Source organism: Aedes albopictus, chromosome 3 (genome assembly GCF_035046485.1).
Source record: "Aedes albopictus strain Foshan chromosome 3, AalbF5, whole genome shotgun sequence".
Taxonomy (NCBI): domain Eukaryota; kingdom Metazoa; phylum Arthropoda; class Insecta; order Diptera; family Culicidae; genus Aedes; species Aedes albopictus.
The window spans coordinates 19,522,631-19,536,918 of NC_085138.1; the positions used below are offsets into that span (position 1 = coordinate 19,522,631).

General features: G+C 42.1%; 1 protein-coding gene across 2 annotated transcripts in view; it reads left to right on the top strand.

Annotated features, from left to right (window-relative positions):
• LOC109428051 (histone-lysine N-methyltransferase ash1) overlaps positions 1-14,288 on the top strand; it is a 69,287-nt gene continuing 54,999 nt past the window's right edge. For both annotated transcript variants that reach the window (XM_062857226.1, XM_062857227.1), the window contains exon 1: positions 1-622. The gene's annotated coding sequence lies outside the window, so the exon portion shown is untranslated. The remainder of the gene's footprint in view (positions 623-14,288) is intronic.

The following is a 14,288-nucleotide window of genomic DNA, read 5'->3' on the forward strand; positions in this document are numbered from 1 at the left end:
GCAGCAGCAGCAGCAGCACAGCAATCGAGTGCTGCTTTGATGATGGTGAACTTTTTTCCAAAACCGCGAACACCACAGCAGTGAGGACGGGAATTTTCTGTCAATATTTACGCCAATTTGTCGCGCTCGAAAGTGGTCAAAGTGCGTCGCAAAGTGTAGCCGGGAATGTTCCGCGTCGGAAGCGAATGAATGCGGGCGGTTCCGTGTCGGATTCGGCGGTGAAAAAGTGGATTTTCTTCGGTGGGTTTTGTGGCCCCGTTCCATAGTCGAACCGAGAGCTGATTGGGTCTACGCCGTGTAGTCGTCGGTGGCGGAGCCAAGAGTTGTTGGTCGGGTGTTTGACAGACGGAGTTGGCTGCGCCAGACGCCATTTTAGAATTTTTATTTTGCCTTCAAGTGCGAAGAGCGGGCTGTATTTTGCTTGGAGTAAAGTGAAAATATTATCTTGTGTGGAAAAGTTGTGGAATTCTGAGCGAGTTGGGGTGTTATGTAAATTAGTGAATTGGGAAGTGAGTGAAATTTCGAGGGAACATGGGCAGTGAAGGAGATACATTTGGCGGTTTTGCGTTGGCAGTGGAGTGGAGGAAATAAGTGACTGGCAAGGTGAAAAGTGCTGATTGAGGTAAGAACCGTGAGTGCTTTCAAGTGACCTGGATTTATGCTTTTCGAAATGGAATTTTTATTAGTGAGTTGTATCTGTGTACAAGGCAACCAGTTTCTCTAGGTTTGCAGTACAGTTAGAAGCGAGAGCGAGCTGCGTTATGCACCGAGGGATCCAGCGAACGAATTATGTTTTTTTCTTGTTTATCGAACGTGTACGCAAGAGCAGTGTTTTTGTTGTGGATGCAAATCTCATTAGGTTGAGGTTATGCCCCCAATGACCGCATAGCATTCAGTCTGTCTTTCTGTCAATCTGTCTCCTGTCAGTCTGCGTTAATTAGGCAATTTGCTATCTGCCTTGTGCAGTTGCTGCCTGCATATGGCTCAAGGCCGCCGCTAGACGTCGTCATTTGGAACCCTTGTTGTTCTACGTTGATGACAGCTGCGCTAGCTTTGACCCCCTTTTGCGGCAGAGATAAAAAAATGAGTGCCTGCAATGGTCTACTTTGACCGACCCTGGTATATGGAAACGCAACCATTCTAGATGTGCATTATGCCTTGTTTGTGAGACGTGGATTAAGAGAAACTAGCGCAGTAAACTTCAAAACAGCAGTGGAAATTTTGGTAGATAAAAAAAGACACGAAACGAAACTAGGGCTCTTGCAGCTACTTTTTGCATACCCATCATCCAACTCATTAGTGTAGTGGTTTCGCCTTAACCCTTTTCTACCTTGCGTGCAGTGCACTATGGGCCCATAGCTGAATGCAGAGGGACAAAAATGTTTTTGACGATATCGACTTTAGTGGAAGCGAATTTGATTTCATGCGATACAGGGAGGGATAATGTTAGTAACGGAAAAGTCCGCTCAATCTTCAAAGAGGGAACCTTGCAAGAAATGGCTAAAGAAAATCTTTGTTAAATCCTTGGAGGAATTCCATGAGAAACCACTGGACGAATCCCAAAAATTAATCCCCAGAAAACTCTTGAAAGAATCCCTGAGAAATTCCTGATGAAATTCCATCAAATATTCCTAGAGAAATCCTGAATGAATTACCGGTAAATCGTAGAAGTTAATTTCTAAGTAATTTCTAGCAAAACCACCAAAGGACTATTCTAATTATTTTTTCAATAATTCCGTCAGGACTTCTTTCTGAAACTTCTTCGGAAATACCTCTTCTTATTCAGTTTAATTTCCCGAGCTCGGCCGTGCAGATCTCGTTTTTTTTAACCGAGACTTAGCTAACAAAGTGGACGGTTTCTTGGCAACAAGTACTGATTCTCGGTATGTTTAATTCTTATGTGAGCGACAGGATACCCGGATACCCAGCACTCATTTAAAATACACAGTATAGAAAAAAGCAAAAAGTTTGTCGGACACATTACGGTTAAACTGAGATCTCATGAAAACATTTGATTGACAACTCAACTGTGCAAATCTCGGCGTCCGTAAACCGAGATTCGGCATTCTAAATTAATTGCGATGAAATGCATCCCAGAATTTCTCACAAAATTCCTTTTGTATTGACATTTTTCTTGGTATTCCTTTTTTTTCATCCCATTTCTATCGGAGAGTCGTTTGCATTCCTATCAGCATTTTTCCATGATACGTCCAATTCCATACGGGATTTTTTCTTGAGAATCTTTCAGTCTGGATATCTGAACTCCGATCGATTTCTTCTCTTCCAGAGGTTTTCCCGGAGATCCCCCTGCGTTTTTCCCAAACATATTCTCGTAGAATTTCTATCAGGATTCTCCACAGAGTCTTTCTGAGGATTCCTCTTGAAGATTTTCCGCAATTTCTTCCGGTGTTCCTGTTGGAACTTCTCCAGGAAGTTTTCTCGAGATATCTTCAAGCGTTGCTACATAAGTTATTTCAAAGATTTGTACTAGAGCTAAGATTTTTAAGGAATATTACATGAATTTTCTGTAGGAGTTCCACCCGGGATTTCTTCCGAAATGTATCTTGTAATTTTATAAAGATATTTCCATGAACATTTTTGTAGAGCTTCTCCCTGGATTTCTACAGGAGTTTCAGCTGGGATATTTCCTCAAGGTTCTCGAGGGATTTCTTTTAAACTTTCGCCTGAGATTTCCATCGGAGTTTCTCCCGGAACTACTCTAAAAAGATTCCTTCCGTCGATGGTCCTGGGATGTCTCTCATAGTTTTTCTCCTAAGATTGTTTCCGGAGTGCTTTTTAGGATTTCTGCAGGAGCTGTTGCTGATATTTATCATGGTGTTCTTCCCGTGATTTATTTCGGAGCTTTCTCCAGGCCTTTCCTCATATTTGTTTACCGGATCCCAACAGGCTTGATAATCCTCCTCGAAATCAGAAGAGTTTTGCAACATGCTCTAGAGCGGTGTTTTGCTTTTGCCTCGTCGCGAAGGAGCGAACGAACCCCAAACAGAGAAGCAATAAAAACTGAGCGAGGAAGAGGGGAACGAAAAACGAGCCGATGATTATTTCGGGTTTTTGAGTGCGATTTTCGCCTCGAGAGTCTTTCTTTGTATAAGAGTGGAACTCGCGAGAGCTTTTTGAGTGTGAGTGGACGTGAGAAACACAACAAGCAATTATGAGTGTTGGACGAACTCCTCGCTGCGCGGCATGCTCGCGCTCGGTGCTGTTGAGGATTTGCGTTGTGATTTCTAAGTTTTATTTTCACTTCTCAGAAAATCGCCAAAATCGCTTCCTCATTTTCTCGCGAGGGAGTTTCTGTCAAGCCTGGATCCCAATCCCAATGAAATTCTTCGAAAAATTACCAATGGAAATCCTTGACGAAATCCCTTTGGCATTCCTGCCAAAACTCTCAAAAAAACTCCCTATGGGTATGCAAACTGCAATTCCTGGGGAAAATCATAATTTAATTCTTGCACTGTTTAATTATGGAACACCTGCAGGACTTCCCAATGCATCTTCAGAATTTCCCAGCTAACACAAAGTCGTGAATGATGTTGAATAGAATGCTAAAGTGGAGGCTATATGCGTACTTACTTCCATTTAACCGCGTGTAAAGTGTTCGTATATCGCCTCCACTTTAGCATCCTATTCAACATCATATGCGATCGTGTGTTGACTCGGTTATTTTGAAAAGATTCCTGGAGGAATTAATGAAGGATGACCTTTAAGATTTTTTTATAAAACTCTTGGAGAAATTACCAAGGGAACGTTTGCAAGAATCATAAATAAAATTCTTGAACAAGAACTTGCCAATAGAAGTTCTAGTAGAATTCCTGAAGAGATTCCCAAAAGAACTCTTGGAGGATTTTCCGAAGGAACACCAGGATGAAGTTATTGTTGAACTTCTCAAGGAAATCTTTAGGAAAACTCCTAAAGAAATTTCCGACTGAACTCATGCAGATATTCTCAAAGAAACTTTTGAAGTATTTCCCTAAACAACTCCTGAAGAAATTCCCTGTAAACTCCAGAATAAATTGTCGAAAAAGTTGAAAAAAATATCATTTGAACAATCCTAGTTAAATTGCCGATGTAATTCCTGCAGGAATCTCCTATGTAAAGGAACTTCGAGAGAAATTTCTGAAGGAACTTCTAGAGAATCTTCCAAAGAAATTCCAATGGAACATCTGGAGAAATTTACAAAGAAACATTCACACTAATCTCCCAAAGAACTCCCGCGAAAGTTTTAAGGAACTTTTGAAGTAATTTGAGAAATTCCCAAAAAAAAACTTCTGAAAGAATTCCTAATGAAACTCTTTGAAGGAATTCCCAGTGGAGTCCTTGAAAAAATTCTCAAGAAAAATTTCAATCGAACTCTCACCCCACACCATGGTGCGATTAGAAGCTTAGTGACCCTAACCACACGGCTACAAGGCTCCACAAAAAGAATTTTCGAAGGATCTACTGGAGGAATTGGAGATGGAACATCTAAAGGAATTCTCGATAGACTCTCCTGGAGGAGAGTCCAGGAGTAATTCCCAATTGAATTCCTGGAGGAATTCCTAATGAAACTTTGGGAAAAAATCACAATGGGCCTCCTGTAGGAGTTCTCAATGGATTTCGTGGAGAAATTCCCAATGTGAGATTTTTTTTAAAGAAACTCCTGAAATAATTATTGAAGGAACAACAGGTTTAGTTCCCGAGTGGAATTCCTGCAGGAACTCCTAATGGTACTCCTTGAGGAATTTCCAGATAGATTCCCGATAGAACTCCTGGAGAAATTCCCTTTGGTACTTTCGGAGAAATTCCTCAAAAAATCTCCTGAGGGATGTTTCAAGGAAATTCTGGAGTAATTTTTAAAAAAAACTACTGGAAAATTTTCCAAAAAAAAAACGATTGAAAAAAGCTTGAACCAATTCCGGGAGGTTTTTTTTCAGGAAACTATTAGAAAAATTTCCTAAATAACTGTTGCAGAAATTTTGGATAAAATTCTTAAACAATTTTCCAAGCAATTGCTGCAGGCATCCCAGGTGGAACTACCAATAGAATTCCTAGAGAATTTATTAAGGGAATTCTCGGAAGAATTCTCAATAGACTATCTGGAGGAATGCTTAATAAAATTCTGGGGAAAATTCACAATGGTACTCCTGCAGATATTTTCGATGGATTTCCTGGAGGAATTCTCTATGGATCTACTGGATGAATTCGCGATGGAGCTTTATTTAAAAAAGTTGGAGGGGTTGTATACTAGACACGACCGCAAGTCTGACGTTGAATAACGTCCGTTTATGCATTAGTTTCGATTATTGAATGCTGTATTAACATGATGATGATGATGATTGTGTACCCACCATCAGCGCAAGGATTACCTATGGCTGCAGAGTCATACCGGAACGGAATGATCTACCTGATGGTTTGTTGTAGCAGGGTAAGCTAAATTCACTGGAGACCTTCGGAAAACAACATGATAATTGTTATCTCGTGACAAAGTCTGGCCACCCCACGAACATTTGCCCGGAAACCAGTTCATTTAACTTCCTTTGGCTACCCCTCCGAAATCCCCATATATGTCATGTTCAAATATAAAAAGTAATAATAAGGAACGAACTCACCGGGTAATCCAGCTGGTTTTCTATGTTTGGCTTTGGTCTCAGCATGCAAACGGTCCAACCATATTAAATGTGCACTCGTTCATACCACTCGCTGATTCTCCGATCGTCCATCGAAGAATCCGAAAAAAATACATAAGCGAGAATAACCGACGCACTGAAAAACAATCTCTTGGATACTAGCATTTCCGAACTCGGAATAACGACGAACACGAGCACCACGATGCGGGCAATGTGGTCTCTTGCCACCCTATTGAATGCTGTATTAACATTGATAAAAACTGTGATGTGAAATTTTGGTTTGATTTAGTTTGATTGTAGACGGCAATTGATTGTGGAGTTTATTATTTACCATTATTTTCGATCCGATTCATTCCTTATGAACTTTGCCGTTCAATTTGAATAGGTCGTAAATTTGCTGGGATTCCTATACAGATACGACCTATTCAAATCGAACGTCAGAACTATTTAAACCTGTGTACTAGCCCAGCACTAGGTTTTCTTGGTTCACCATTTATGGACAGCCTAGGTACTGGTAGTCGTAACTAGTTTCTCTTTCATTAAACTATGTTGTTGCTCTCGAAATACAGTGAGTCAATTTGCAGAATAATTTCAGCGGGCCAACTGTAGTTTACTAGACCTTTGAATTTCTTTGGATGCTAACAGGTAATTGTTTTGCGAAGAAAATTGATGCAGATTTCAAATCCTCTCGCACAATTTCTCTGGTTTTGCAGGTTTATATACAGTGACCCTACAATTTATGAATCGGCAAAAATGATCACAGTTTATGGATCACTCATTTGATCAACATGATGATTCATAAATAGTGTACAAAATTAAGGTGATTCATCGGTGTGGGGTCACTGTATAGAAATTTAGAATGGACGCGACAAGACTTGTTCCGCGTAGTAGTTGGTTTTAAAATGTTTCCATAAACGAATTTTTCAAAACCATTTAAAAATCTTTACCTTTAACAGAATTGTCTTGGTAACCTTCATTTTATAAGAATTTAAACAGATGCAATCCAACAGATCATTCAAAATTGCAAATCATTAAGCTTTTGCTAGTCGGTGGACTGGAAGCACCAATATGTAATTAGGGTAATTTTCCAATTGTTGCACGGCTAAAATTCGCCAATTTTTGCACACTTCATAAGAATAACATGGAGTGTGCAACAATAGGCGAGTTTTTAGCCGTGCAACAATTGGAAAATTACCCTATATAACTAAGAATTTCTAGATATCATACAGTTCTCTTCTAGATTGTGTGGTTAAAATGGGCATATAAATATTTAATTTTTGCGAACACAACACACATTGAAATTTGGCTGGGAAATATAAAGGATGCTACAACAATCTAATATATTTCCACTATTCCGCTTGCAAAGTTTATGCTAAGGTTTTAAGACTTAGTCGGTTTTGACATATTTGTGACGCGACGCGTCGTCTAAGAAAGTTATTCGATTCACTGTGGTGAGGAACATTTTTGAAGCCCTTAGAAAGGCTGTTTAATTTTATTTGTTGTACAATAGTCGTTCAATTGTTGCATGAGGTGAAAATCGGTAGCTATGCCAACCAAATCCAGAACGGCATCGGTGGCGTTGATTCCGATGGGGGTTTTGCGATGGCGATGCTGCGCAAACTCGGGGCAAAAGAAAGCCCTCGTTGCTGCCGCGCACCAGTTTGAACTGGCTGATTCCTCCACTGGCGCCGCGTACAACGATACGAAGAAGAGCGTAACAGCCGACAACCACCGCGCTCGGCTTGCCAAAGCATACTGATGGAAAACGCAAACGAAGAAACTGGCTAGCTCTCCTTCTATGTGATCCCCTCGACAGGTCAAGAAAGAATGATGGAAGATGAGAAGAAGCAGTTTGCTTTTATACGGCGCAATGGCCTGGCTTCCCCTCTCGAACGTGATTGGTTAAATGTGAGGGGAGTAAAATTCAACGATGCCATACAAATTTATCTGCAATAATTTATTATAGCGGAGTATTAAAATATACTAAAATGATTATTATTAGCCATTTCCAAATCAGTATGTAGGCTCAGGATTACATTAGGAATGTTTAGTAAATATTGACAGTATATAGTGCAAAAGTCATGTATTTTCGATCAAAATTTCTAAAGATTACAGATATTTGAAATTCTAAAATTCTTATTAAAATTTGGCAACGCTGGTTAACATTTTCATTTTCCAGAAAACCTGCCATTTTTCGAAGTTGAAGAAATTTTAAGCAGATTTATTATGCGCGTAAAGTTTATGCTTTTGTCACCGTATCTTGAATTTAGAATAGATTCGACATCAAGCGATTAAAATATTCCTAGTTGTTGCCATGCCCATTCGCTACCGCACTGGGAAAATGCTAATAAGCCACCGCCGCTGCTGCTAGGTTGCTGGCGGTGCTTATACCGCGCTCGGCGGTACTCTCGAAGTAGGTTTCAAGATGTTTGCACTTGCGTTTCTTCAATTTCTAGTGAAATTCGAATCAACTCTTACGTGGAATTTAGAATTATAGCCCTAATAAGGGCTGTTTAATTTTGACTTCACGAAACCAAACCGCGTTACTGCCGTGTCGTCGGCGCCCATCCGCTTCCGAAATGATAAATTATTCCCCCACCGCCGCTGCTGCACGGTTGTCGTCGGTGCGTCCCGTCCCGCGTCCGTTCGTCTACCGCGGTCGACAGCGTGAGAATGTGCTGTGAGAAGAGAATGCTGAGCGAAAATGCAAACCGAGCTGTGCTCCTCCGTCTCTGATCCGGTGAACGAGCTGCCGCGCGAAGACGCACCGACCACCACGCTCGGCTTGCCAAAGAACACTAATGCCGTTTTTCTTTATTATCCAGTTCCAACCTGGGTTGGAACTGGATCAGATCACAGTTTCAACCCCAACCAGGGTCGTGCAATTTCGAAAGGAATACATGACGTACGACGACTGTAGCAAATCGTTTCCCATGCGAACGGACTGCTGTGATGCTTCATCTCTCACCCAGCAACACACTCGTTCGTTGCTGCTACAGAAACAAGTGTGTATGAAACATGGGATGATACACTTGGATTTTCGTTTCATTTATGAGTCATTGAAATACTTCAACATGCTAAAAACACTATTTAAACCACATTTTTAAATAGTGGTGTACGCCAATAGAATGATAATTATGATTTATGAAAGAGGATAACAAATTCGACCACTTAAATCCAATTAACCGGCGCCCGTAACCATTGAGAGACTAGCGCGCACCAGTGAGACACTAATGCTCTTACGGGTGAAGCACAAGCAATGCGACCGGGTGGGAGACTACCGAGTGCTACGATGAGTGGAAAAGTTTTTTTTAACGACCGAGTCATTGGAAAAATGTATGAAACACTTGAAGTGACTCATTCAAATGTTGCATGAAAGTGTATCATTGAAACGAAATTGTACGCCCCTGACCCCAACCCGACTTCGGTTTCGCTTGTACTAAAATTTGTTTGACGTTGTTTGTTTACACATTTTCCGCCAATCCAGTTCCAACCCAGGTTAAAAAAGAAAAACGGCATAAATGAAAACGCAAACGGAGCAAACTGCACAGCTCTCTGCCGATGCGTTCCCCACGAGGTGTTGATGAAGAATGAAGGAAGATGGGAAGAAGAAATAGCTTTTATACTGCCAGGCGCTCGACGGAAAAGTGCAAAACTGTGCTCGAACGAGATTGGCTGGATAAAACATGGGTTCACTTTTCTCAAACTTTCAATAGTTTGTTGTTGAAAATCAATAGTCAACTTAGATAGATTCGATGCGTAGATAAATTTGTGATCAGTTCATGCAAAAATTTTGAAAATCCATCAAGGAATGACAGAGCTATTAGCGGTCAAAATCTAACCACTTTTCGTTACATGCTCAAATTTTCGGTTTTCTGAAGTTACACCCCTATATGTTGCCGAAGGACGTTATTCAACGTCAAAAAAAACTTCTGTTGTAGGAACTATAGGATCAATTCCTGAAAAAGCTTTGAAAACAAAAATCCTGAATGATCTCCTAGAGAAGTTTATGAGGGAACGTCTAAAGAAATTACATAAAGAAGTGTTGGCGAAATTCTCGAAGAAACTCCTGAACTTGGATAAATTGCCGTTAAATTCCGAGACTGATTCTCGAAGAAACTTTTGAAAGCATTCAAAATGCAACTCATTGCGAAATTTCATAGGTACGGAAACTCTTGTTGGTGTTTAAAAGCGTCGTCCGGAGGAATCACAAACGGTATTTCTCGATGAATCCACAAATTTAAAACAGGGAATTTCTACTAAAGAAATCTCAGAAGTGTTTCCTGTTATGAGAAGTCCAGAAAAAGTTTCTGTCAGAAGTATCCCAGAACAAGATCCTTCTCACAATCACTGCGGCAAAAAAATTTAAAAAGCACCGTGTTATACACTAACACCTATGTAACAGAGACAATCAATAAACAACAGTCAGTCATATACCAACCAAGCACGCCACACGGTGTCAAAATCTGGATTATTATCGAACTTTCATGTACCTCGTATTTTTCTTCGAAAATGACTAGTATTTCGGCTATATATTCATAATCAGAAGACTAGAAAATATTTCATCGGCGAAAATTTTTCCATACGTTTTGTATGGGACGTTTTTTGGGCTAAAATAGTAATTATTGATTTTTAGTATGGGAAATAGCCAAAAACTCATCTAACTCAAATTTTCCCCGATAGAATATTTCCAAAATTTGTATTTATACATTATAGCCGAAATTCTAATATTCTATGAAGAAAAATCCGAGGTACATGAAAGTTCGATAATAATCAAAATTTTGACGCCGTGCGCCATCTTGTTTACTATACAACATGGTGCCAGAAGTGGTTGAAATGTTCGCGTTTTGAATGGTCTAATGTTCCGAAAAATCAGCACATTTGCTGAAATCAGCTACAAACTACGATTAGACAGTGGAGTTTTGCCAAGTTGAAGTGCAAATTTGGGTAAAAATGAACGTTCCAGCTTCAGCACCACTCCAACTCGGCGAGAAGCAGGAGGAAGCTTTTAGAACGTTTAATGCGAAGTATGAACTTCAAACGGAATCGCTCAAGTAATTTTCGTTCAGTGCATTATTTTTCCGTGACCGGAATGGTCAAGAAATTTAACACAACAAGCCCCATTTGATTTGACGTTTCGTTTCAGCTCCGTACTAGGATCCGGAATAAAGCGAGGCTTTCTCATTTCTTCGGCGATTCCTTGCACTGAAATAAATTTTGTTGTTGTTTCCACCGAATCCATGGTAAAATTAAGAACTGTACCAACAATTTTCAACCGAATGCAAAATTCTGTTAATTGTACTGAAACATTGTCAATATTACCATGCGTGAAGTACCATTGACTAAAAACATTCTTGATGTTACTATTTTGACATTGTATTTTTGACCATGTTTATCTAAGACGCACAACATTCAAGTCTACATGGTCGAAATTACAATGCCCAAATAGTAGAACCAACACGCTAAGAAAATGTTACTCTAAAATGAGTAAGATTCACACAAAACTGAGCTAAACTGGAACAGCTCAAAAAATGAGTAAATTGCATTTCCAGCGATAGCGCTGGACTAAGTGCAAAAATCCAACTGGTTTAAGCCGTATAATATTCTTCGCATCATCAAGAATATTATACGGCTTAAACTGATGAGATTTTCGCACTTTGGCCAGCGCTATCGCTGGAAAAAAAATTTACTCAATTTTGAGTTGTCCCACTTTAGCTCGAAAATGAGTGAATTTTCTGACCGTGAAGAATGTTTTTAGTCAACAGTAATCGACGGTAACGGCGGGTTGTGTTGACATAAATCACTGCTCGCATCTTGCATCCGGCGAGATCCGGTGAACATGTGTGTAAACAGTGCCCGCATTTGCAGAAGAAAAGAAGAATCAACTCGGGGAAAAAAGAAGACCGTTGATAAGTCTATGGGGATTACTATAGGGCACCGCATTGCTTTGATTTTGTATGGGATTTTGACGTTTCTTGGCCTTGCTGTTTACAAAATTTATGTAGGAGTGAAAGAGAAGGAGAGAATTTCATGTAGTGCCCTATACGCTTGCCACTGCAGCATCCATGGTATCTCGGCGAAGCCTGCTGCTACGCAGGTAGCGATCCTAATGTTTATTCTTGGAGCTGAGGCAATGGTTGACTGCACGGCCTGCTTGCACTCACAGAAAATTTGACGTTTGGGAGATGCCGGCACGAAGTGGCTCAAGACTACACGCAGCAGTTAGCAGTGGCCCTACCGACGGAAGAGCAGCTTGGCGCAGCTATACTTGAAGATGGCTGGAGGGACATCCGATCCGCCATAGGTAGTACCTCGGCTACAGCACTAGGCTTCGCGACTCCGAATCACAGAAACGACTGGTACGACGGCGAATGTGAACAGTTGAAAAACGAGAAGAATGCAGCATGGGCGAGAATGCTGCAACACCGTACGAGAGCGAATGAGGCACGTTACAAACAGGCGCGGAACAGGCAGAACTCAGTCTTCCGGATGAAGAAGCGTAAAAACGAGATCGCGAAGCGATGGAAGAGCTGTACCGCGCTAAGGACACACGAAAGTTCTACGAAAAGCTGAACCGCTCGCGCAGAGGCTTCGTGCCACAAGCCGACATGTGCCGAGATAATCACGGGAATATTCTCACGAGCGAGCGTGGGGTGGTCGAAAGGTGGCGGCAGCATTACGATGAGCACCTCAATGGCGACGTCGCAAGTACCGAAGGTGGCGTGGTAACAGATCTAGGAGTATGTGCACAGGACGAAAGACTTCCGGCCCCTGACCTCCAAGAGATTGAGGAGGAGGTTGGCCGGTTGAAAAACAACAAGGCCGCTGGAGCAGATCAACTAGCAAGCGAGCTTCTAAAATACGGTGGAGAAGCACTGGTGGGAGCACTACACTGGGTCATTTGGAAGGAGGAAGTATAACCGGAGGAATGGATGGAAGGTATCGTGTGTCCCATCTACAAAAAGGGCGACAAGTTGGGTTGCGGGAACTACCGCGCGATCACACTACTGAGCGCTGCCTACAAGATACTCTCTCAAATTTTATGCCACCGTCTATCAACGATTGCAAGAGAGTACGTGGGGCAATGCCAGGCTGGATTCATGGGTGAACGCGCTACAACGGACCAGATGTTCGCCATCCGCCAGGTGTTGCAGAAATGCCGCGAATACAACGTGCCCACACATCACTTGTTCATCGATATCAAATCGGCGTATGATACAATCGATCGAGAACAGCTATGGCAGATTATGCACGAATACGGATTCCCGCATAAATTGATACGATTGATCAAGGCGACGATGGATCGAGTGATGTGCGTAGTTCGAGTATCAGGAACACTCTCGAGTCCCTTCGAATCTCGCAAACGGTTACGGCAAGGTGAGGGTCTTTCGTGCTTGCTGTTCAATATTGCGTTAGAAGGTGCAATAAAGAGAGCGGGGATAAACACGAGTGGAACGATTTTCACGAAGTCAGCTACTTGGCTTCGCTGTTGATATTGATGTTAAAGCTCGCAAATTTGAGACGACGGCGGAAACGTACATCCGACTAAGGAGTGAAGTCAGGCGAATCGGATTAGTCATTAATGTGTCGAAAACACAGTACATGATGGCAAAGGGCTCCAAGGAGGAATCTCCGCGCCCGCCACCCCGAATTTATATCGACGGTGATGAAATCGAGGCGGTTGAAGAATTCGTGTACTTGGGCTCACTGGTCACCGCCGACAACGACACCAGCAGAGAAATTCAGATGCGCATTGTGGCAGGAAATCGTGCTTACTTTGGACTCCGCAGAACTCTACGATCGAATAAAATTAGCCGTAACACGAAGTTAACCATCTACAAAACGCTGATTAGACCGGTCGTCCTCTATGGGCACGAAACATGGACCCTACGTGCAGAGGACCAACGCGCCCTTGGAGTTTTCGAACGGAAGGTGTTGCGTACCATCTACGGTGGAGTGCAGATGGAAGACGGGACTTGGAGAAGGCGAATGAACCACGAGTTGCATCAGCTGCTGAGAGAACCAACCATCGTCCATACCGCGAAAATCGGGAGGCTACCTACGGTGGGCGGGCCACGTCATCAGGATGTCGGATAGCAACCCGATTAAAATGGTTCTCGAGAGTCATCCGACCGGTACAAGAAAAGGTGGAGCGCAGCGAGCTAGGTGGGTCGATCAAGTGGAGGACGATTTGCGGACCTTACGCAGAGTGCGAAACTGGAGACAAACAGCCATGGACCGAGTGGAATGGAGACGGCTACTATGTACAGCAGAGGCTACCCCGGCCTTAGTCTGATCGGTAAGGTAAGTATGCCCACCCAATAGGATTGTTTGCAGCCAACATCAATTTGGTCCCACCATTGACAATGCATTTGAGTTCCCTGAACAGGTACAAGGCACAAGATGCGGGAATCGAAATCGTGACGTCATCGCACCCTGGTGTGCGAAAGTCTACGCTTTATACAATTTTTCAAATTTTTGTTTGGACAAAAGTCTGAGATGCACAAAAAATGAGTCTTCGTAGTTTATGGACAGCGGCTAAACCCATTGTGCAGTGCACCGACGAAAGTCTACCACCATCCGCCATCCATTAGCTTTGCGGTGCGGCGGCGTTGTTGGTGTGCGTGTTCATGACATTCCAAACTTCCGAAAGCTGAAAACCCA